The sequence below is a fragment of the Bos grunniens genome, chromosome 10, assembly GCF_055505025.1.
Source record: "Bos grunniens cultivar Pamir isolate PY7600 chromosome 10, Bosgru_T2T1.0, whole genome shotgun sequence".
Lineage (NCBI taxonomy): Eukaryota > Metazoa > Chordata > Mammalia > Artiodactyla > Bovidae > Bos > Bos grunniens.
This window is the reverse complement of record NC_141174.1, coordinates 43,321,428-43,347,033: the sequence shown is the minus strand read 5'-3', so window position 1 is coordinate 43,347,033 and position 25,606 is coordinate 43,321,428. Positions and strand designations below refer to the sequence as shown.

The window sequence follows — 25,606 nt, the reverse complement described above, 5'->3', positions numbered from 1 at the left end:
GAAAAGTATAGACCTTTTCAAGGAAGGATGAAGACTACATTATACCAACATATACAAAAGATAGAACTTCAAATATTTTTGAATGCAGAATAAATACAACTTTTATTGTTTTTTTGTCTATAGATATTGTTTCTATGTAAGTTTGAACATTTAAAAATACAAATTCAACAGTGATACATGAATTACAACCAAATCTCTTGGATATTAAGTCAGGATTGTTTCATCACTGAGGTCTCAATCATGGCGCGTCCTCACCCCACACCCTTAATGAAGCCACCTAGTTCCCTCCTCTTTCATGCTCCCATGTCCTCTGAGCCTGTTACCTTCATTGAGAGTCTGGTTCCTTCCTGACCAGTCACTTCAATGCAGACTCTTAGACTCCTCTTTTTCTTAAACTTTCTTCACAGGGCACTCTGTTGTATTTAGTCACTCAGTTGTGTCTGACTCTCTGTGACCCCATGGACTGTAGCCTACCAGGCTTCTCTGTCCATAGGGATTCTCCAGGCAAGAATACTAGAGTGGGTTGCCATGTCTTCCTCCAGGGAATCTTCCCAACCCAGGGACTGAACCCAGGTTTCCTGCACTGCAGGCGGATTCTTTACCATCTGAGCCACCAGGGAAGCCTAAGAATACTGGAGTGGGTAGCCTATCCCTTTTCCAGGGGATCTTCCTGACTCAGGAATTGAACTGGGGTCTCCTGCGTTGCAGGCAGATTCTTTACCAGCTGAACCATCAGGGAAGCCCCACAGAGCACTGCTGCTGCTGTTAAGTCACTTTAGTCATGTCCGACTCTGTGTGACCCCATAGATGGAAGCCCACCAGGCTCCCCTCAGAGCACTGCTACTGCTAAGTCACTTCAGTCATGTCTGACTCTGTGCGACCCCATAGATGGCAGCCCACCAGGCTCCCCCGTCCTTGGGATTCTCCAGGCAAGAACACTGGAGTGGGTTGCCATTTCCTTCTCCAATGCGTGAAAGTGAAAAGTGAAAGTGAAGTCACTCAGTCGTGTCTGACTCTTCGAGACCCCATGGACTGCAGCCTACCAGGCTCCTCCATCCATGGGATTTTCCAGGCAAGAGTACTGGAGTGGGGTGCCATTGCCTTCTCCGAGCACTAGGTTACTGAAAATCCTCACTCTCTTCTGATCTATTCTGAGTCACTGCAAGAAGAATTCAGGAGATAGACATGGTAACTGGAGCACATGTTGACACCTGCTAGCGTTGGTCAGGACTTTCCTGATGCTTCACCCTCATCCGTCCATCCCTGCTGGTGTCTTAGAGAAAGACTCCAAGTGGCAGTTCCCAAATCCAATCATGTCCCCAGTGTGTGTGCTAAGTTGCTTCAGCTATGTCCGACTCCTTGTGACCCCATAGACTGTAGCTGCCAGGCACCTCTGTCCATGGGATTCTCTAGGCAAGAATACTGAACTGGGTTGCCATTTTCTTCTCCAGAGGATCTTCCTGACCCAGGGATCAAAACCTAGGTCTCCTGCATTAGTAGGTGGATTCTTTACCACTAATGCCACTTGGGAAGCCCCAGTGTCCTGAGTCCCAACCTCAAATGTTCTTCGTTGTTGTTATTCGGTTGTTAAGTCATGTGCAACTCTTTTTGACCTTTATGGCCAGGTTTCCCTGTCCTTCACTATCTCCTGGAGTTTGCTCAAACTCATGTTCATTGTTGCCATCCAGCCATCTCATCTTCTGTCACCCCCTTCTCCTTCTGCCCTCAATCTTTCACAGCATCAGGGAGGGTCTTTTCCAATGAGTCAACTCTTTGCACCAGGTAGCCAAAGTATTGGAGAAGGTTTATTTATTTTTTAAAGAATTTTCCTAATTATTTTATTTAAAAAATTTATTTATTTATGACTGTGCTGGATCTTTGTAGCTGTGCAAGATTTTCTCCAGTTGTGGTGAGTAGGGGCTACTCTGTAGTTGTGGTGCCCAGGATTCTCATTGCAGTAGCTTCTCTTGTTGCAGCTCCTGAGCTCTGGAGCACAGGCTCAATCGCTGTGGTGTATGGGCTTAGTTCCTCTGAGGCATGTGGAATCTTCCTGGATCAGGGATTGAACCCATGTCTCCTGCATTGGCAGGCAGATTCTTTACCACTGAGCCACGAGGGAAGTCCTCAAAGGCAGATGGTCTGCCTTCCTATTACATGGTTCTCAAACTTTATGAGTGTCAAAATTACCTGGACAACATGCTAAAACACAGCTTGCTAAGCCTCATCTCCAGAATTTCTGATTCATTCTTGGGTGGAGCCAAAGAATTCACATTTCTAAGAAGTTACCAGAAATGCTATAGCTGACAGTCCAGGGACTACACATTAGGAACCACTGATTTAACCCAGTGGTTTCCCAACTGTTCAGCGGAGCCTGAGGACTTCTGAGGAGCTGCTGAGAAGTGATTACAGAGCAGGGACTAGGGCTCTTGGACCTTATCTAGCTCCAGACAGAGGAGCTCTGTGTGTATTTTTCACACATTGGACTTTCATGTAGACTTCACACGAAAGGAATGTTCCCATAACCTTCTGATTCAGTTCAGTTCAGTCGCTCAGTTGTGTCTGACTCTTTGCAACCCCATGAATTGCAGCACACCAGGCCTCCCTGTCCATCACCAACTCCCAGAGTTTACCCAAACTCATGTCCATTGAGTTGGTAATGCCATCCAGCCATCTCATTCTCTGTCGTCCCCTTCTCCTCCTGCCCCCAATCCCTCCCAGCATCAGGGTCTTTTCCAGTGAGTCAACTGTTCGCATGAGGTGGCCAGAGTACTGGAGTTTCAGCTTCAGCATCAGTCTTTCCAATGAACACCCAGGACTGATGTCCTTTAGGATGGACTGGTTGGATCTCCTTGCAGTCCAAGGGACTCTCAAGAGTCCTCCAACACCACAGTTCAAAAGCATCAATTCTTTGGTGCTCAGCTTTCTTCACAGTCTAACTCTCACATCCATACATGACCACTGGAAAAACCATAGCCTTGACTAGAAGGACCTTTGTTGGCAAAGTAATGCCTCTGCTTTTAATATGCTATCTAGGTTTGTCATAACTTTCCTTCCAAGGAGTAAGCGTTTTTTAATTTCATGGCTGCAATCACCATCTGCGGTGATTTTGGAGCCCCCCAAAAATAAAGTCTGACACTGTTTCCACTGTTTCCCCATCTATTTGCCATGAAGTGATGGAACCAGATGCCATGATCTTAGTTCTCTGAAAGTTGAGCTTTAAACCAACTTTTTCACTCTCCTCTTTCACTTTCATCAAGAGGCTCTTTAGTTCCTTTTCACTTTCTGCCATAAGGGTGGTGTCATCTGCATATCTGAGGTTATTGATATTTCTCCCAGCAATCTTGATTCCAGCTTGTGCTTCTTGCAGTCCAACGTTTCTCATGATGTACTCTGCATAGAAGTTAAATAAGCAGGGTGACAATATACAGCCTTGACGTACTCCTTTTCCTATTTGAAACCAGTCTGTTGTTCCATGTCCAGTTCTAACTGTTGCTTCCTGATCTGCATATAGGTTTTTCAAGAGGCAGGTCAGGTAGTCTGGTATTCCCATCTCTTTCAGAATTTTCCACAGTTTCTTGTGATCCACACAGTCAAAGGCTTTGGCATAGTCAATAAAACAGAAATAGATGTTTTTCTGGAACTCTTTCTTCTCTCTGTCTCCTTCTCTCTAGGTAGCCTCATCTATTCCTCTTGATGATGAGGGCTCCCAAGTCTAAATATTCAGCCCTTACCTTCTGGTGAGTTCCAAATCTGTTTTGATATGGCACACTTAATACCTCCACATGAATTCAGTTATTCAGTCATTCACTTGCTAATTTATTCATTTAGCATTTATTTAAAGTGTACTAGGTGAACACTATTTCACAGTGAAACTGGTAGGGCAGATATTATTATTCTTATTTCAAGTCAGTGAATTGAGATCCAGGGAGGTTAGCCAATGTACTGAAGGTCAGATACGGCAAGTCAGTTGTGGAGTAGGGACTACACCCCCAGTTTTATGACTCCTATAGGCACTGGTATATAAAGTGTTGTGGGTTAAATGGTGCTCCTCCCACAAACTCTCAGATCTTCAAATTATTGCCCCGCAGCCCACTGCATGGATTCTGCTTAAAATGGTGTCTTCTATTACTTTATATCATGTGGTTATTTTCTTCTCCCTGCAAATCTTTCGGTATGGGCTCTCTTCTTGCTCAATTACACCCCTAATTTTATAGCTCATCTTTTTTTATATTCATATTTTTATTGAAGTATAGTTGATTTAGAATGTTACAGCTATATAGCAAAGTGATTCAGTTATACATGTATCTATTCTTTTTTAAGATTCTTTCCCATTATAGGTTATTACAAGATACCAAATATCTAGCTCATATTCTTGAGATAACAATCTGGTAGCCCAAACAAATCACTTGTATACACAATCGTATAGAATTCTTAAAGCAAATATCCATAGGTTGCTGTCCAGCCTATAGATAACTGCAGTTGAATAAAGTGCAGGGTCTTGGTCCAGTCAGCTCTGTTTATTCATGGAGATGCATGGAGGTGGGAAGAGGGAGGGGGATGGAGTCTCCCAATTCAAAATACCGTCACTGTATAGGTACTCAGCTGTGGAAACTTGGCAGTTTTTCCTGTAAAGGGACTATGGGCATGGTGTGCATGTGTGCGTGCTAAGTCACTTCAGTTGTATCCAATTTTTTGCGACCCCATGGTCTGTAGCCTCGCCAGGTTCCTCTGTCCATGGGATTCTCCAGGCAAGAATACTGGAGTGGGCTGTCATGCCCTTCTCCAGGGGATCTTCCTGACCCAGGGACTGAAACTGCATCTCTGTGTCCCCTGCATTGGCAGGTGATTTCTTTCCCACTAGTGCCACCTGGGAAGCCCTAAAGATAGTCTTGTCAGAAAGAAAAGAAAGAAAGTGAAGTTGCTCAGTCGTGTCCAACTCTTTGTGACCCCATGGACTGTAGCCTATGAGGCTTCTCCATCCATGGAGTTTTCCAGACAAGAGTACTGGAGTGGGTTGCCATTTCCAGTGGGATTCAAACCCATGCCTCCAGGGGAGACTGCAACCTTACATATTAATTGGCTTGTCTTATGTTTCTCTTCCATTTGTTCAGATTGCAATGTCTCTACTGAGTTCTGACTACTATATACAGCAGTTATGGGTAACTACCTTCTATTCACTAGTAAATTATAATTGCCATACTTATGTGGAAAGATTATTTGTATAGATCCAAGTTTGGTATCATGGTCCTTCTGTCTGAAGAACTTCTCCTTAACATTTCTTGAACTATAGGTCTTCTGGAAATAGATTCTTTCAGCTTTTGTTTTTCTGAAAAAGTCTTTATTTAACCTTCATTTCTGAATGGTATTTTCACTGGGTAAAGAATTCTGGTATGAATAGTTCTAATCTTTTTGGTACTTTCAAGATATCACTGTTGCCTTCTGGTGTGCATAGTTTCTAACTGCTGTATTTCTTTTATCTCCTGGTAATTTTAAAGATTATTTTTATTTTAAAATAGCACATAAGCAGGGTTAAAAAAATAAGAATAGTAAAAGTCCGAGTAGAAAATTGTGCAAAGTAAATGCTCCTCCTATCCTGAACCCAAGTCCCTCAGATTCTCTTAGAGGCAATTGCTGTTAGTGACTTGGTGGTGATGGTTTAGTCACCAAGTCATGTCTGACTCTTTGCCACTCCATGGACAGTAGCCCTTCAGACTCCTCTGTCCATGGGATTTATCAGGCAAGAATATTGGAGTGGGTTGTCATTTCCTTTTCCAGGGGATCTCCCCCACCCAGGGATTGAATCTGGGTCTCCTATATTGCAGGCAGATTCTTTACCCACTGAGCCACCTGGAAACCCCTAGTAACATGCGGACATATATAAATTTTGCTTAGAATCTTCAAAGATGAAAGAATGTACTTTCTATTCAAGAGAGTAGTCCATGATGAATTTAAGTTACATCATTTAGTAGGAATGACTGAAAGCATAGAAATTACCATGAATGGCAAGTAGAAGAGTTTGGATTTTCCTTGAAAGCTTTTTGGACATAAAGCTGTTAGGTCTGATCACAGACTATGTTGAAAATATTGCAGGGAGGAGATAGAAGTAGACCACTGAGATGAGTTCAAGACAGCTTATTGAAGCCTCTGCACTTGCTTGGAAGTTTTCATTAAGACATAGGTGCAAAACTGATGCTAATAATTCAGCTTGCAATTCAGAGCACTGACTTTATGCCAGACCCTCTGTTGAGTGCTTTATGTCTACTTAGTCGGAGAAGGCAATGGCACCCCACACTACTCTTGCCTGGAAAATCCATGGACAGAGTAGCCTGGTAGGCTGCAGTCCACGGGGTCGCTAAGAGTCGGACGCAACTGAGCGAATTCACTTTCACTTTTCTCTTTCATGCATTGGAGGAGGAAATGGCAACCCACTCCAGTATTCTTGCCTGGAGAATCCCAGGGACGGCGGAGCCTGGTGGGCTGCCGTCTATGGGGTCACACAGAGTCGGACACGACTGAAGCTACTTAGCAGAGCATAGCATAGTTCTCTTAGTGCCCCTCCAGAGTACACATCATTATCTCTGGTTGATAGACAGGAAAACTGAACACGACTGGTCAATGACATTCAGGATGGAATTAAAGTTTGTCTGTCCCCAAAGACCATGCAAGTGAACTACTGCACAAATATGCCTTCCAAGCTGCAGGGCATGCTCCCATCCTCCCTTTTTCCTACTGTCCAGTAATCTGTGACTATACTTCTTCCTCCTTCGAGGTAGCTGACGATATCTAGAGTCTGTACAGTGAGTACACAAATAGGATTGAGCATGACTCCTTTATTCCGTATCTTTGTGTGTGTGTGTTTTTTTTTTTTTTGTATGTAATTGATTTTTTTTCTGGCTATCTTCATGATTTTTTCTTTATCTTTAGTTTTTAGTAATCAGACTAGTGGTGTGTGTGTGTGTGTGTGTGTGTGTGTGTATGGTATTTAATTTATCTTATTTGGGGTTCTATGAAACTTTGATCTATGGTTTGGTGTCTTTCATAATTTTGGAAAATTTTTTGTCATTATCTCTTCAAATATTTCTTCTGCCCTAAGTTTTTACTCTTTCCCTCTATGGCTCCAGTTACTCATTTACTGGGCCATCTGACACTTTTCAACACTTTTTTATGCATTCTTTTTTTAATTCTTTGTGTTTCAATTGGGGGAATTTCTCGACCTATCTTCATATATTGAGTTTCCCCCTCAGCTGTGATAAGCTTATCTAAATAATTATTTATTCCTGGTATTATGTTTTTTTTTTAATCCAGCATTTTCATTTGACTCTTTCATGTAGTTTCCATTTCTACTAGTGTTCCTCACACTGCCCACGCATTTTTTTTTTTTTTTTTACAGTGGCTTTACTCTAAAGAGCTCTTCTCTACAGCTATTTCCTACCCATCTGAGTGGACTCTGGCATGATCAGAGTTCTTGAAAGTTTAAAGCACATACATATATACCCCTACACACTTGCCTTTTGTTTCATTACAATGTTAGTCATGGTACTTCCCTGGTGGCCTGGTGGCTAAGACTGCACTCCCAATGCAGGGGGCCTGGGTTTGATTCCTGGTCAGGGAACTAGATCCCACATGCCACAACTAAAAGTTCGAATGCTGCAATTGATCCTGGATGCCACAATGAAGACTGAAGATCCTGCATGCTGTTACTAAGACCCTGAGCATCCAAATAAATAAATATTTAAAAAGTACTATTAGTCGTCATAACTAGAAAAACAGATCTTGTCCTCATTTCTTTGCAAGGGAGGAGGTCAGCTAGCTAAGAAAAGTTTTGACTCAACTAATGGTGCTGGGATTTCCTTTTTATCTTCTAGCTTGTAGCTTGCTCTTTTGTGTCTACATGTTTCATGCTTATGACATGCTCCAGAGAATATATAGGAACCTTTTGGGCACCATGGCAACCAATCATGACATTCTCTCCTAAGCATAGAATCATTTTTTAGGACCTCTTATATTTTTGAGATACATACTAGTTTGTTAATGCATGTTAGTTTACTGTTTTGGAGTAGAAAATGGCAACCTACTCCAGTATTCTTGCCTGGGAAATCCCATGGACAGAAGAGTTCGGTGGGCTATAGTCCATGGGGTCACAAAGAATCGGACAAGACTGAACAACTGAGCACGTTTGTTGTTTGGTTGCTCAGTTGTGTCTGACTCTTTTGCAGCACCATGAACTGTAGCCTGCCATGCTTTTCTGTCCATGGGATTTCCCAGACAAGAACACTGGAGTAGGTTGCCATTTCCTTCTCCAGGAGATCTTCCTGACCCAGGGACCGAACCTGCGTCTTCTGCATTGCAGGCAGATTCTTTACTGCTAAGCCACCTGGGAAGCCCATATTAATGAACAAGACCATGCTAAACCATTTGAGAGAGAGTTATAGACGTTGTGACATTTTATTCCCAAAGACTTCGTCATGTATCACCTAAAAAGAGCATTCTCTAATCTGGCTAGAATAGAATTATAACACATGGGAAGTTTAAAATTGATACAATTCTATGATCTGATATGATATTTAATATTATTTCCTAAGATAATTACTTATTTAAATGTCCCTAGTTATTTCAATAATGTCTTTCATAGTATTTTAATCATCTAAGAGCCAATCACAGATTACACATTGTATTTAATTATCTGTCTCTTTTTGTCTCCTTTAATCAAGGGCAGTTCTCCAGTCACTTTTAGTCTTTTATGACATTGATGTTTTTGGAGTCCTGGCCAGTTGTTTTGTAGAATGTTTTTCAATTGAATTTATCTGATGTTTCCTTAAGAATAGATTCAGCCCAGGCATTTTGGGAAGGAATATCACAGGGACGATGTTGAATCCTTCTCAGTGTGTCTTATCAAGAGGAGCCTGCTAATTTTTACCCATATTAAGTTCAATCACTTAGTCAAAGTGCTGGCTGCCAGATGTGTTGTAAAGGTATATTTTCCTTTGTAACAAATTTATATCACTGTGGAGTGATACTTTCAGACTGTATAAGCATTCTTTTATGCCCCACTGTTTCACTGAATGATTTTAGCATGCTTTAATCATTCTTGCCTGAATCTATTATTCCTAAGGTGGTTCTAGAATAATGATCTCTTGTTTTTATTATTCCTTCTGCATGCATTCATTGGCATTCATTTCTTTTTTCCTTTCTTTCTAAGGATGGGTATACACTCATGGGTTTTCAAAGAGTTTAATGTGTAATTATTTTCTGCTGTCTATCTTGGCTGGCTTCTATGTCCTTTTGCATTTTTCCCCCTTAGCCGTTGAGGGGCTTCCCTGGTGACTCAGTAGTAAAGAAGCCTCCTGCCAGGGTGGGAGACACAGGTTCCATACCTGGGTCAGGAAGATCCCCTGGAGAAGTAAATGGCAATCCACTCCAGTATTCTTGCCTGGAGAATCCCGTGGACAGAGGAGCCCAGTGGGCTACAGTCCATATGTGGTCACAAAAGAGTTGGACACGACTTAGTGACTAAATAACAACAAGAATGATCAGCCTTTCAGCACATTCTTATGCTCTGAAATGAGAATATGTTCCAGGATAACCCTGACTCCAGCCTGGAGTCAGTTATTTCGTCATGGGACCCTGCTTCCTTCCATTGGACTGTAACATTTGGACACTGAGATCAGGATATAAGGTGTACTCCCTGTTACAGGCGACTCATTGCTTCTAAGCTCTTTCAACAGACAAACCTAGGAAATACATACTTAAATTTCTTTTATTATATATTTAATGCCTGCAAGTTAAAAAAATATTTTTATTGGAGTATACATATATTAGGCTTCCCTCATGGCTCAGAGGTTAAAGCGTCTGCCTGCAATGTGGGAGACCTGGGTTCAATCCCTGAGTCGGGAAGATCCCCTGGAGAAGCAAATGACAACCCACTCCAGTATTCTTGCCTGGAGAATCCCATGGACTGAGGAGCCTGGTGGACTACAGTCCACAGGGTCACAAAGAGTCGGACACGACTGAGAGACTTCACTCACTTCACTCATACATATATCTACTCTTTTTTAGATTCTATTCCCATATAGGTGGAAATAAGTACTTTTAAAAAACATGGATTTGTAATAATACCACCAATTTCTTAATCCAATGCCTTACGGTTTGCATCTTCTTCCCCATTCCATGACTTTAAAAAAATCTCTCCTGGAAAACTTGTTTCCAACAATATCAATATATTTATTTGGCATTTTAAAATACACACAAAACTAGATTCAGAATTACTACTGCTGCCAACAATAAACTTACCAGGTTCAAGATTTTCTCACAGTTCTTATTACCCTTAGAATACTCCCTAAGGATGGAAAGTTAGTTTTACATTAGAAAATTATTTGTAATAGTTTTTTTCTTCTTGTAAGTAGTCATATTATTGATGTTCTCATGCTCAGGTTGATTTTTTTCTGTTCAATTTAGAGTCCCTGCAACCTGTTGGTTTAATTTTATCTTTAAAAAATATAAATGTTTACAGGGTTCAAAAATCAAATATATAATCAGAGTATTTCCATTGTTTTCTGTATCTTTTCTACTCATTTCTTTCTTTTCTCTTTAGGTAATCAGTCCCATTAGTTTCTTGTTTATTCTTTCTGCATTTCATTTTAAAAATAAGCAAATGTATTTCCCCCAGGTTGATTGAGATGCAATTGATATACAATGCTGCAAGCATTTTTTTTGGATGAACCCTACAGCTTGCAGCACTTTAGTTGCCAAAGTCCTTTAGTTCCCAAAGTTCAAACAGGGATTGAACCTGGGCCATCCACGGTAGTGAAAGCGCCACTAACCATTGGACCTTCAGGAATTCCTGTAAGCACATATTTTAAAATTTTCCCTTCTTTATTATAAAAGGTAGCATACCATATACATTTTGTTTTTCATTTTTTAAAATTATTTTTTATTCACACAAATATTTTTAAATTGTAATTTTCTCTTACACGTGGTTCTGCCAAATCACTTTTAACTGAATAGAAATATTGTTCTGTTGGCTGTAAGTCCATGCTAGAAAGAGCAATATTGCATAGGAATCTGGAATGTTAGGTCCGTGAATCAAGGCAAATTGGAAGTGGTCAAACAGGAGATGGCAAGAGTGAATGTCGACATTCTAGGAATCAGCGAATTAAGTGGACTGGAATGGGTGAATTTAACTCAGGTGACCATTATATCTACTATTGTGGGCAAGAATCCCATAGAAGAAATGGAGTAGCCATCACAGTCAACAAAAGAGTCCGAAGTGCAGTATTTGGATGCAACATCAAAAACAACAGAATGAACTCTGTTCGTTTCCAAGGCAAACCATTCAATATCACAGTAATCCAAGTCTATGCCCCGACCAGTAATGCTGAAGAAGCTAAAGTTGAATGGTTCTATGAAGACCTACACGACCTTCTAGAACTAACACCCCAAAAAGATGTCCTTTTCATTATAGGGGACTGGAATGCAAAAGTAGGAAGTCAAGAGATACCTGGAGTAACAGGCAAATTTGGCCTTGGAATACAGAATGAAGCAGGGCAAAGGCTAACAGAGTTTTGCTGAGAGAATGCACTGGTCATAGCAAACACCCTCTTCCAACAACACAAGAGAATACTCTACACATGGACATCACCAGATGGTCAACACCGAAATCAGGTTGATCATATTCTTTGCAGCCAAAGATGGAGAAGCTCTATACAGTTAGTAAAAACAAGACTGGGAGCTGACTGTGGCTCAGACCGTGAACTCCTTATTGCCAAATTCAGACTCAAATTGAAGAAAGTAGGGAAAACCTCTAGACCATTCAGGTATGACCTAAATCAAATTCCTTACAATTATACAGTGGAAGTGACAGATTCAAGGGATTAGATCTGATAGAGTGCCTGAAGAACTATGGACAGATGTTCATGACATTGTACAGGAGGAAGGGATCAAGACCATCCCCAAGAAAAAGAAATGCAAAAAGGCAAAGTGGTTGTCTGAGGAGGACTTACAAATAGCTGAGAAAAGAAGAGAAGTGAAAGGCAAAGGAGAAAAGGAAAGATATACCCATCTGAATGCAGAGTTCCAAAGAATAGCAAGGAGAGATAAGAAAGCCTTCCTCAGTGATCAATGCAAAGAAATAGAGGAAAACAATAGAATGGGAAAGACTAGAGGTCTTGTCAAGAAAATTAGAAATAGCAAGGGAACATTTCATGTAAAGATGGGCACAATCAAGGAGAGAAACTGTATGGACCTAACAGAAGCAGAATATATTAAGAAGAGGTGGCAAGAATACACAGAAACTATACAAAAAAGATCTTCACAACTCAGATAATCATGATGGTGTGATCAGTCACCAAGAGCCAGACATCCTGGAATGTGAAGTCAAGGGGATCTTAGGAAGCATCACTACACACAAAGCTAGTGGAGGTGATGGATTTCCAGTTGAGCTATTTCAAATCCTAAAAGATGATACTGTGAAAGTGCTGCACTCAATATGCCAGCAAATTTGGAAAACTCAGCAGTGGCCACAGGACTGGAAAAAGTCAGTTTTCATTCCAATCCCAAAGAAAGGCAATGCCAAAGAATGCTCAAACTACTGCACAATTGTACTCATCTCACAGGCTAGCAGAGTAATGCTCAAAATTCTCCAAGCCAGGCTTCAACAGTACATGAACCATGAACTTCCAGATGTTCAAGTTGGATTTAGAAAAGTCAGAGGAACCAGCAATCAAATTGCCAACATCCATTGTATCATCAAAAAAGCAAGAAAGTTCCAGAAAAACACCTACTTTATTGACTACACCAAAGAGTTTGACTGTGTGGATCACAATAAACTGTGGAAAATTCTGAAAGAGATGGGAATACCAGTCCACCTGACCTGCCTCTTGAGAAATCTGTATGCAGGTCAGGAAGCAACAGTTAGAACTGGACATGGAACAACAGTCTGGTTCTAAATTGGGAAAGGAGTACATCAAGGCTGTATATTGTCACCCTACTTATTTAACTTATATGCAGAGTACATCGTGAGAAATGCTGGGCTGGAAGAAGCACAAGCTGGAATCAAGATTGCCAGGAGAGATATCAATAAATTCAGATATGCGGATGACACTACCCTTATGGCCAAAAGTGAAGAACTAAAGAGCCTCTTGATGAAAGTGAAAGAGGAGAGTGAAAAAGTTGGCTTAAAGCTCAACATTCAGAAAACTAAGATCATGACATCCAGTCCCATCACTTCATGGCAAATAGATGGGAAACAGTGGAAACAGTGACAGACATTATTTTTTGGGGGGCTCCAGAATCACTGCAGATGGTGACTGCAGCCATGAAATTAAAAGACGCTTGCTCCTTGGAAGAAAAGTTATGACCAATCTTGAAAGTATATTAAAAAGCAGAGACATTACTTTGCCAACAAAAGTTCATCTAGTCAAGGCTATGGTTTTTCTGGTAGTCATGTATGGATGTGAGAGTTGGACTATAATGAAAGCTGAGCGCCAAAGAATTGATGCTTTTGAACTGTGGTGTTGGAGAAGACTCTTGAGAGTCCCTTGGACTGCAAGGAGATCCAACCAGTCCATCCCAAAGGAAATCAGACTGACTGCTCATTGGAAGGACTGATGCTGAAGCTGAAACTCCAATACTTTGGCCACCTGTTGCGAGGAACTGACTCATTTGAAAAGCCCCTGATACTGGGAAAGATTGAAGGTGGGAGGAGAAGGGGACGACAGAGGATGAGATGGTTAGATGGCATCACCAACTCGATGGACATGAATTTGAGTAGACTCCTGGAGTTGGTGATCGATTGGGAGGCCTGGTGTGCTGCGGTCCTTGGGGTCTCAGAGTCGGACACGACTGAGCGATTGAACTGTTTGGTTGGCACTAAGTCCTATATTTCAAAGACGGCCCTAGTGACTGACCAAACATTTTCTATTCTGGGTGCACTGGAGGCAGCTATCAGTTGGAGGAACAGAAAAAGAAATGCATGGCTGATTAGAGTGGTGGGAGAGAAAGTAGGGAAGGAAATTTGCCTTGAGAGAGCATTTAATACAATTTCCACTAGATGGCAGTAACGTCCTAGGAATAAGGTTTCTAAAGTCTAGAAAGGGATAAACCTGCCGGGAAGGAACTGTGGAGCATGCCCAGTGCAGAAATCTTTTAAATGGATTTACTCTTCAGATCATATCAATTTAACTTAAAAAAAATCTCATGCTGAATCCTCTTCATCTTTCAGTAATCTAATATACCAGAGAGAGAGACAGACAGACAGACAGACAGAGACAGACAGTGACCCTGAATAAATCTATTAGTCGTCGTCGTTGTTGTTTAGTGGCTAAGTCACATCTGACTCTTTTCCAGTCCCATGGACTGTAGCCTGCCAGGCTCCTCCGTCCATGGGATTTTCCAGGCAAGAATACTGGAGTGGGTTGCCATTTCCTTCTCCAGGGGAGCTTCCCAACCCAGGGATCAAACCTGGATTTGATCAAATCTCCTGCATTGGCAGGTGAAATTCTTTGCCCTTGAGCCAATATGGAAGCCTGAATTCATCTATATGTTCTCAAGTCAGGCAAGATGCTATACAGGGCAAATATTAAAACTAATTTTAAGATTCAGTAGACTGTATTTTAAACCTAAAGTTAATTGAAATTTCTCTACTAAGAATGATCTTAACTCCTTTCAGTTTTTGGTCTGAGCCTGATTTTAAAAACAAGTTTTAAAAAAAGGACAAAATTGAAAAGTAAACTAAACAGCAGGATTCATTCTAACTCAGATTAGGAGCTGGGAACTATTTTCAGAAATTATAGAGGTAATACCATACCCTGATTAATTTAGCAAATCTCGCAAAAAGTACTATTTAATATCACTTATTGTCTTTTGTGACCCTATTAGGCTAGAGGAACTAAGTATCTTCCAATTGCAGGCTCATTCCAATAGCCAGGCAAGTCTTACTGCCAAAAGCCACATATCTGAAGGCTTGGGAACAGGCCTAGAAACTCTACGCCAGGTATCAAACTGCAAGATTCCCCTACTTTTCATCCTGTTCTTTCTCTGCCTCCCACTTGCTAGCTGGCTACTGAGATGAGCTGGCATGATAGCTCTGACTGGGCTGAGGCATGAAAGTGTGAAAGTGTTAGTTGCTCAGTTGTGTCCCACTCTTGGTGACCCCATGGACTGTGTAGCGTGATAGGCTCCTCTGTCCAGGGGATTCTCCAGGCAAGAATCCTGGAGTGGGTTGCTGTTTCCTCTCCAAGCCATGGGGATGGCAGCTGTTTAAGAAGTCTTCTTTTGTTGGTTACAGACCTATGGGACCCATAGGTATAAACCAACTGGCCACCCTCTGGTGTCCCTTGGTGGCAGCCACAAAAAACTGGTGTGCTAGACAAGGGCACGAACTCCTTTCTAGGAGATACCAGCTATCTGGAGCAAGGCAGAGTGAGATTGCAAAGACAGTGTCTTGGGGTTCTAGAAGTGTGCCAGAGCAGAAGCCTGCCCCTAGGCCAAAGCTCCTGGGCAAGCAAATAGGCCTCTTTCACAGAAAGACGGGGTTGTGTGTCAGTTGGCTGTCTGTGCAGTGCCCTGGGGGTAGTAGCTTGTCAAGAACTGTCTCTGACGGTTCCTGTCCCATGAGACCCGGGGTTGAAAGCCCCCTGCCCTCCAGAAACAGGTGATCAAGTGAATCCCCTTGTGGAAGCCACAAAAACTGGGCCATCAAATGTGAGTAAGAGGTCCCCTGTAGGGGCAGTGGGGCTCTGGAGCGGAGTGGGTAGTGTGACGTTGACGCCCACCAGCTGGGATGAGGCAGAGAGATGGTGCTTGGTGGGAAAAGGAGAACAACAACAAGATCACACTCACTGGCTAGAGTGAGGCAGAGGGAGAGCTCAACATGCTGCCCGTAAGCTCAAGTGTGCTCAGTTAGATGCCTGTCTCTCAAGCAGAAGCTTTAGAATTAGCAGGTGAGTCTCATTCACAGCAGATCTGAGCACCTCCCGGTGAGCCCGAGCCCACGGGGCCTTTAAGAGCTGCTTCTGGCTTCCCCCATTGCCTTGTGGGATTCCTGGGCGGGACTTTGCTTGGTCTTCAAAGCCAGGTATTTTGGGGGCTGGTCTCTAAGGCACAAATCTTAAAAAGTTGGGGTGCCAGATATGGGGTTCAAACCCTTCACTCCTCAGGGAGAAGCTCCAGGTCTGAGTTCCCTCCCAACTCTGGGCTCTGCAGCACCGGAGGTAGGATTCATGGCAGAGTTGCAACCCAGGCCCTCCTACCCGCTTTTGTGTGGGCCTTCCCGGCTTCTGCCTGATGTGTAGGAGTTGTTAGACAGTTTTTAGGGTTTTTTTGGGGGGGAGGGGGGAGAGGAAGTTGTTTCCCGTATAGCAGCAGAGTCAGTGCGTCTCCTGTGAGGCCGGGAGTCCATCTTCCTCCCACGGGTGCCATCTTGACGCCATCAGCTCTTCACCACTGTAATTTCCTTCTGGCTCCTCTCTCTGGTGGGAAGCCAAATCCATGAACCAAGTTTGTGACGGTAAGGCGTTGGGGAGTCTGGAACCTTTTTCTCTCCCCTACTTTTTTCTCCTCCCACCTACCTTTGTGGTAACCATCAGTTAACATGCCTTAAAAGGGAAGTGGCCTGTGTGCTAATTATCTACAAGGATAGCCAAGCCGGAAGAGGCAGAGGATTGGCTGCTCTTGCTGCAGTTGGTTTTGGAGAAGGGCAGAACCCCAAGGGATGGAGTAGAGGCAGCTTTTAGGAAAAGGGGGTTAGAAAACCAAAAGAGGTGGGGCCTGGGAGGAGGTGTGAACCCGGAGTGTCCAGGGGCTCACAGATACTGGGGTGGAGATTTTTGACCCACAGTTCCTTCTGTGGTAGAGTTCTAAACGATGCTGGTGGCTTTTCGCTCTTTTGAGGACAGTCTAATAATGGAATGAGAGGCATCAGTCCTTTTGTAAAACGTTTGTACTTCCCAAGCTGCCTGCACATTAGAATTGCCTTAACAAATTTATTTTTATTTTATTTTTCCCAGAAAGGGAGCATGGCAGTTAATTTATCTTAGAACCTGTCTGTCTGAAATGTCTTTGAGTTCTCTTATGCATGGTGGGCTGTTTGGCTGGACATAGACTTTTAAAAATTGAGATATAGTTGGTTTACAATATTAGTTTCAGGTGTGCAACATTGTGATTCAAATTTTTTGTAGGTTATACTAAGGCAATGGCACCCCACTCCAGTACTCTTGCCTGGAAAATCCCATGGACGGAGGAGCCTGGTAGGCTGCAGACCATGGGGTCGCAAAGAGTCGGACACGACTGAGCGACTTTCACTTTTCCCTTTCATGCATTGGAGAAGGAAATGCAACCCACTCCAGTGTTCTTGCCTGGAGAATCCCAGGGACGGGGGAGCCTGGTGGGCCACCGTCTATGGGGTCGCACAGAGTCGGACACGACTGAAGCGACTTAGCAGCAGCATACTCCATTGAAAGTTATTATGAAATATTGGTTATATTTGTGTTGTATAATATGTGTGTGTGTGTGCTTAGTCACTCAGTTGTGTCTGACTCTGTGACCTCATGGACTGTAGCCCACCAGGCTCCTCTGTCCATGGGGATCTTCCAGACAAGAATACTGGAGTGGGTTGCCATGCCCTCCTCCAGAGGATCTTCCCGACCCAGGGATCTAACCCAGGTCTCCTGCATTGCAGGCAGACTCTTTACTGTCTGAGCCACCAGGAAAGGCTATTGTACAATATATACTTATATCTTATTTCTTTAATATTAATACATAGTAGTTTGTTCGTGTTAATTCCCTACCCCTATCTTGCTCTTCCCCCATTCCTCTCCCCACTGTTAACCATGAATTTGTTCTCTGTATCTGTTGAGTCTGCTTATTTTTGTTAGATTCATTAGTTTTGTTGTATTTTTTAGATTCTACTCGTACATGATATCATAGTGTTTGTCTTTCTCTGATTTATTTCATTTAGTGTCATATCCTTTAAATCCATCTGTGTTGCTGCAAAGGGCAAAATTCCATTCTTTTTGTGACTGAGTACTATTCCACTGTATGTTTGTGTGTATATTTGTATTTATCAATCGATACATAATCTCACATCTTCTTTATCCACTTATCTGTTGATGGACATGTAGATTGCTTCCATATCTTGGCTATTGTAAATTATGATGCTTTGACTATTGGGGTTTATGTATCTTTTCAAATTAGTGTTTTTATTTTTTTCAGATATATTGCCAGCAGTGAACTTGCTGGGTATATGATAGCTCTATTTTTCGTGTTTTGAGGAATTATCGTACTATTTTGCACAGTGGTTGCACCAATGTGTATGCAGGTTCCCTTTCTCCACACCCTTATTAACACTTGATAATTGTGTTCTTGTTGATCATGGCCATTCTGACTGGTGTGAGGTGATATCTCATTGAGGATTTAATTTGTTTTTCTCTGATTAATGATGTTGGGCATCTTTTCAGGTGCGTGTTAGCCATCTGTATGTTGTTTTTAGAGAAATGTCTATTCAGGTCTTCTGCTCATTAAAAACATTTTTTTTTTAATTGGTGGAGAATTGCTTTACAATGTTGTGTTGGTTTCTGTCATAAAACAATGTGAATCAGTTGTAATTATATTCATATCCCCTCCCTCTTGAGCCTCCTCCTCATCCCTCCATTAAAAAAATTTTTTTTATATTCAGTTGTATGAGGTGTTTATTTTGGATATTAACCCCTTATTGGTCATATCATTTGCAAATATTTTCTCGCTTTCAGTAGGTTGTCTTTAGTTTTGTCAGTGGTTTTCTTTGCTGTGCAAAGGTTTTTAAATTTAATTATGTCTCATGTTTATTTTCTTTAATTTCCTTTGCTTTAGGAGACAGATCCAAAACATATTGCTACAATTTATGTCAGAGTGTTTTGCCCCTGTTTTCCTCTGGGAGTTCAGTGGTTTCAGGTCTTACATTTAGGTCTTTAATCCATTTCGAGTTAATTTTTGTATATGGTGTTAGAGAATGTTCTAATTCCATTCTTTTACATAGCTGTCCACGTTGTCTAACACCACTTATTGAAGAGACTGTCTTTTCTCCATTGTCTATTCTTGCCTCCTTTGCCTTACATTAGTTGATCTGTGACATAAACTCCTAAGTGTGTGGTTTATTTCTGGGCTTTCTATCCTATTCCATTTATCTGTGTGTCAATGTCAGTGTTTTTGTGCTTGTCCCATAGTGTTTTGTAGTGTGGTCTGAAGTCAGGTGTGTGATTTCTTCAGTTTCGTTCTTCTTTCTCAAAATTGTTTTTTGTTTGGGGTCTTTTATGTTCCCATAGAAATTTTAGAATTTATTCTAGTTTGTGAAAAATGCCATTGGTAATTTGATAGGGATTTCATTGACTCTGCAGATTGCCTTGCATAATATGATCATTTTAACAATAGTCATTCTTCCAATCCGTGAACACAGTGTATCTTTCCATCTGTTTGTGTGATTTTCAGTTTCTTTCATCAGTATCTTATAGTTTTCTGGGCACAGGTCTTTTACCTCCTTCTGAAGTATTTTATTCTTTTTCATGTGATGGTAAATGAAATTGTTATCTTAATTTCTCTTTATGGTAGTTTGTTGTTAGTATATAGAAATGCACAGATTTCCAGATATAAATTTAGTATTCTGCTATTTTACCAGATTCATTGATGAACTATAGTAGCTTCTGGTGGTGTCTTTAGGATTTTCTATGTATAGTATCATGTCATCTTTAAACAGTGACAGTTTTACTTCTTCCTTTCCTGTTGGACTCCTTTGATTTCTCTATTTGTCTAGTTGCTGTGGCTGGGACTTCAATAGTATGTTGAATAAAAGTGGTGAGAGTGGGTATTCTTGTCTTCTTCATGATCTTAGAGGAAATGCTTTTAGCATTTCATTGTTGAGTATGATTTTAGCTGTGGGCTTATCATATATGGACTTTATTATGTTGAGGTGTGTTCACTCTATACCCACCATGTTGAGAGTTTTTTTTTTTTTTTTTAAATCATAAATAGATGTTGAAACTTGTCAAAAGATTTTCTGTATCTACTGATATGATCATGTGATTTTTATTTTTCAGTTAGTTAATTTGGTTTTATTACATTGATTTGTAGAGACTGAAAAATCTTTGCATCCCTGGAATAAATTCCACTTGATCTGGTGTATGATCTTAATGTATTGGTTTCATTTTGCTAATATTTTGTTGAATATTTTTGCATCTGTATTCATCAAGGATATTGGCCTATAATTTTCTTTCTTTCTTTCATTTTTTTTTTTGTAGTATCTTTGTCTGGTTTTGCTATCAGTGTGATGCCGGCCTTGTAAATGTCTTTGGAAGCATTCCTTTTTCTGCATTTTTTGTAATAGTTTGAGAATGGTAGGTGTTAACTCTTCTCTAAATGTTTGGTAAAATTCACCTGGGAGGCCATCTAGTTCTGGACTTTTGTTTTCTGGGAGTTTTAAAAATCATTGATTCAATTTCATTACTGATAATTGGTCTGTTTATATTTTCTATTTCTTCTTGATTGTACATTTCTAAGAATTTGTCCGTTTCTTCTAGGCTGTTTTATTAGTGTATAATTGTTTGCAATAATTTTCAATGATCTATGGTGTTGTAATTTTTTCGTTTCTGATTTTATTGATTTGGGCCCTCTTGATGAGTCTCACTAAATGTTTATCAATTTTATTTATCTTTTCAAAGACCAGTTCTTTTCATTGATCTTAGTTGCTATTGTTTTTAGTCTTTATTTCATTTATTTTTGCTGTGATCATTATGATTTCTTACCTTCTACTAACTTGGTTTTTTCTTTTTCTAGTTCCTTTAGGTGTGAGGTTAGGTTGCTTGAGATTTTTCTTGTTTCCTGAGGTAGGCTTGTATTGCTGTAAACTACTCTTTTGGAACTGCTTTTGCTGCATCGCATAGATTTTGGATTATTGTTCTTTCATTTCATTCGTGTCCAGATATTTTTAAATTTCTTTTTTGAGTTCTTCAGTGACCATTGGTTGTTTGTTTAGCCTCTGTGTGTTTGTGTGTGTGTGTGTTTTCTTGCAGATTTTTGTTGTAGTTGATTTCTTGTCTCATAGCACTGTGGTTGGAAAAGATGCTTGATATGATTTCACTTTTCTTAAATTTATTGAGAATATTTATGTGGCTTATGTGGCCTATTAGAATGTTGGGTTAGATGTCGATTAGAACATTCTGTCCAGTAGGATGTTCGTGTGCACTTGAAAATTATGTGTATTCTGCTGTTTTTTGAATGGAGTTTTATATATAAATATATATATGGATTTTGACCAATATATATATGAAGTCAATGGTTTAATGTGTTAAGGCCAATATTTCTTTACTGATTTTATGTCTTGTTGATCTGTTCATTGAGGTAAGTGTGATGTTAAAGTCCCCGACTCTTACTGTGTTGCTGTCAATTTCTCCCTTTATGTATGTTGATATTTGCTTTGGGTAAAAATATTTTTATTGGGTACATGTATATTTACAGTTGTCACAGCATCTTCTTGGATTGATCCCTTGATCATTGTGAATGTAATGTCCCTTATTGTTTCTTTTTACAGTTTTTGTTTTAAAGTTTATTTTGTCTGATAAAAGTATTGCTACTCTGACTTTCTTTTGATTTCCATTTGCATAGAATACCTTATTCCAATTCCCTCACTTTCAATCTGTGTGTGTCTTTAGATGGGAAGTGAGTCTTTTTCCGGCAGCATATATGTAACTCTTGTATTTATGTCCATTTTGCCACTCTGTTTTTTACACTGGAGCATTTAGTCCATTTACAATTAATATAGTTACTGATACATATGTACTTACTGCCATTTTGTTAATTGTTTTGGGATTGCTTTTGTAGTTAATTTTTGATTATTTGTTCTTCTTTTGCTTTCTTCCCTATGATTTGATGACTATCTTTTCTGTTATTTTGGATTCTTTTCTCTTTTTTGGGTGTGTCTTTATTATAGGTTTTTGATTTGTGGTTACCATAAGGTTTATGTAGCTATCTATGTTATTTTAAGTTACTAATCTCAGAATCTCTAATGCACTTTAACAACTCTACATTGTTATGTCCCTCCCCCGGCAATTACTGTTTTGACATCATATTTTACATCTTTTTGTTTTGTGTGTCCCTTAACTACTTACGGGAATCCCTGGTGGCTCCGAGGTTAAAGTGTCTGCCTGCAATGAGGGAGACCCGGGTTCGATCCCTGAGCTGGGAAGATCCCCTGGAGAAGGAAATGGCAACCCACTCCAGTATTCTTGCCTGGAGAATCCCATGGAGGGAAGAGCCTGGTAGGCTACAGTCCACGGGGTCGCAAAGAGTTGGACATGACTGAGATACTTCACTTAACTACTTACTGCAAATATAGGTGGTTTTACTATTCTTGTCTTTTGACCTTTTTACTAATTTTGCATAAGGTTGATTTACTATCTTTACTAAATATTTCCCCTTACCAGGAAGCTCTTTCTTTCTCTTTCCCCTCCTCCTCCCTCCTTAGAGAATTCCCTTAAATGTTTCTTGTTAAGGTGAATTAGTGGTGATGAACTCTTAGCTTTTGTTTGTAAAACTTTTGATCTCTCCATAAAATCTGAAGGAAAACCTTTAATGGGTAGAACATTTTGGTTGTAGGTTCTTCCCTTTCATCTATTTAAATATTTTATGCTGCTCCCTTCTCCCCTGCAGAATTTTTGCTGAAAAGTTATCTGATAGCCTTATGGGAGTTTCCTTGTACATAACTTGATTCTTTTCCCTTGCTGCTTTTAATATTTTCTTTATATTTAATTTTTACCCTTTCAATTAAAATGTGTCTTTGTATTGACCTCATTAGGTTGATCCTCTTTGGGACCGTCTTTACTTCCTGGATCTGGATGTCTGTTTCCCTTCCCAGGTTAGGGAAGTTTTCAACCATTATGTCTTCAAATATGTTCTCAGTCCCTTTTTTCTCCTTGTGGAACCCCCATCATGCATATATTAGTATGCTTGATGGTGTCCCTGAGGTCTCTTAAACCACCTTCACTTCTTTCTATTTTTTCTTTTTCTGTTCCGCTTTAGTGGTTTCCACTACTCTTTCGTTCCACTGACCTGTTCCTCTGTATCATTTAAGCTACTGTTGATTCCTTCTAGTGTATTTTTCATTTCAGTTATTGTATTCATCTCTGTTTTGTTCTTCTCTATATTTGCTAACTCTTTTAAGCACTTGTAACTCCTACTCTGTTCATCCAATCTTCTCCTGAGTTATTGGATCATCTTTATGATTATTACTTTGAACTCTGTTGGGCAGATTGGCTATCTCTACTTAGTTCTTGTGGGTTTAAAAAAAATTTTATTTATTTTAATTGGAGGCTAATTACTTTAAAATATTGTAGTGGTTTTTGCCATACATTGACATGAATCAGCCATGGGTGTACATGTGTTCCCCATCCTGAACCCCTCCTCCTCCCTCCCTCCCCATCTCATCCCTCTGGGTCATCCCAGTGCACCAGCCCTGAGCACCCTGTCTCATGTGTCGACCCTGGACTGGTGATCATCCCACTCCCACTCTTCTCAGATCATCCCACTCTTGTGGGGTTTTATCTTGTTACTTTGTTTGGAACATGATTTTTCCTGTAATGTGGTAGATTGTTTACATTTCTTAACCTTTTGTAGGGTATGTCATACATGTCCCAGCAGTATAATTCTCTCTGGTCACCAGAGCCCTGTGTTCTAGAGGTGTCACTCACCTGGCATGTGTGGGTCCTGTGTAGTGAGCTGACTACCATGGGTGATCAGGTAGGCACGACTGGCTCCTGGCCTAGTTGGTTGCCAGGAGTGAAGTCTGCTGGCCACTGATTGATGAGGCTGGATCATGAGGCAGCTGGCTGTGGTTCAGAGGGTCCCAGAACACGTGCCTGCCCTACTGTTGGCTGAGGCTGGTCCTTGGTGAGAGCCCACTTACCTGTGGGTGAGATCAGGGCCCAGGATGTCCTGGGGTTGTTGCCTGCTCACTGGTGGGCAGAGCTGGGTCCTAGGGTCTATGCACTGGTATATGGAGTCAGGTCCTGGGCCTTCTCATGGACAGCACCATGTCCCATTGTGGCTGTGGGCTCAGAACTTTTAAAGACAACTCCTGCTTGCTGGTTGTTGGGGCTATGTTCCCACTCAGCTAGTTGCTTGGCCTGAGGCATTGCCCTACTGGTGCCCACACTCTGGTGGGCAGGAGCAGGGTTGGGTCCTGATGCTAATAAGCTCAAGGGTGCTTGTCAGCACCAGTGTTTGCATGGTAGAACACCCCACACCCCTGACCCAAAATGGCTGCCACCACTGTCTGTGTACCCAAGGTGAAGAGGTGGCTTCCCACCTCTCTGGGAGACCCTCCAAGATCAGTAGGTGGGTCTGACCCAGATTTCTTTCAAATTACTGTTTCTACCCTGGGTCCCAGAGCATGTGAGATTTTGTAAGCATCCTTTAAGAGTAGAGCCCCCTGGCACTCTCAGAAGTAAGCCCTGCTGGCTTTCAGACCCAAATGTTGTGGGGGCTTGTCTTAGTGTAAGACCCCTTAGGGTGGGGAGTCTGATATGGAGCTCAGAGCCCTCACTTTGGGGAGAAACTCTGCAATTGTAATTATCCTTCTGTTTGTGAGTCACCCACCAGGGGTGTATATAGATCTGACTAAACCATGACTTTGCTGGTCCTATTCTCTCATTGTGGTTCTTTCTTTATATCTTTTGTTGTAGAAGCTTATTTTCTGCTAGATTCTGGTCCTTCCCATCAATAGTTCCTCTGTAAATTTTATAGTTATAAATTCTGTGTGCCCTTGAGAGGTGGTGAGCTTGGGGTCTTCCTACTCTGCCATCTTGGCCATTCCCTTGCCTTAGGAACTTTAAGTAGTACAGACACCGCCCCCCCCATCCCCCCACCCCCAGTCTGACCTCAGAACTACAGAATCAGAGAATCTCCAGAAGTACAGCTAAGTACAGTTTTGAAATGTTCTGCTGTTGATTCTCTTGCAATTTATGCAAGTGGATATATTTAGATACCATTGCCCTAAACATATTAAAACTTATTTGTTAAGTAATTTCCCCTAGAGATGAAAGGTATGTTGTTTCACTCCATGTATATCTTAAGTTCAGGAATTAGAATAAATGAAGTCATATTATGACATTAACACATGATAAATATTGATCTATGCTGACAAATAACATTGAATAATGACATTTATAGCACTCTGAAACCTTCCCACATTTGTTCTTCTTTTTTATATTCTCATAACTACTCTGCAAGGTAATCAACCAAGGGATATTTAATGAGTTTCTAGTGTTGTTCAGGAACAGTGCTGGGTATACAGGGAAATGATTATCGGTCCCACATTACACATTAGGATATGGATTGTGAGTAATTAAGTTTCCAGGGTCAGTTGATGGACGAGTCAGGACCTGCAATGACAGCCTGGCTCAGCACATCCTAGGCTTTGCTGCCTAAAAACTTGCCAGTTCACCTATTGCTGCTGTGATTACTCTGGGGAGTCTCCTAGATATCAGTGAAAGTTCCATATATTCATCTTTCTTACCCTTTTGTTCTCTTTCTATTGTATTCAAGCTTCCAATTATATTTGAAAAAAAATATTCTTTTTTCTTTTCCA

The 25,606-nt window shown here is 41.0% G+C and overlaps 1 protein-coding gene across 8 annotated transcripts in view; it reads left to right on the top strand.

The window, feature by feature from the left end:
* The first annotated feature begins 16,022 nt into the window (after positions 1–16,022).
* Positions 16,023–25,606, top strand: part of ATP8B4 (ATPase phospholipid transporting 8B4 (putative)) — a 335,711-nt gene continuing 326,127 nt past the window's right edge. For 7 of the 8 annotated variants that reach the window (XR_015134453.1, XR_015134452.1, XR_015134455.1 and 4 more), the window contains exon 1: positions 16,023–16,504. The gene's annotated coding sequence lies outside the window, so the exon portion shown is untranslated. The remainder of the gene's footprint in view (positions 16,505–25,606) is intronic. The other variant, XM_086320807.1, reaches the window with a different exon arrangement.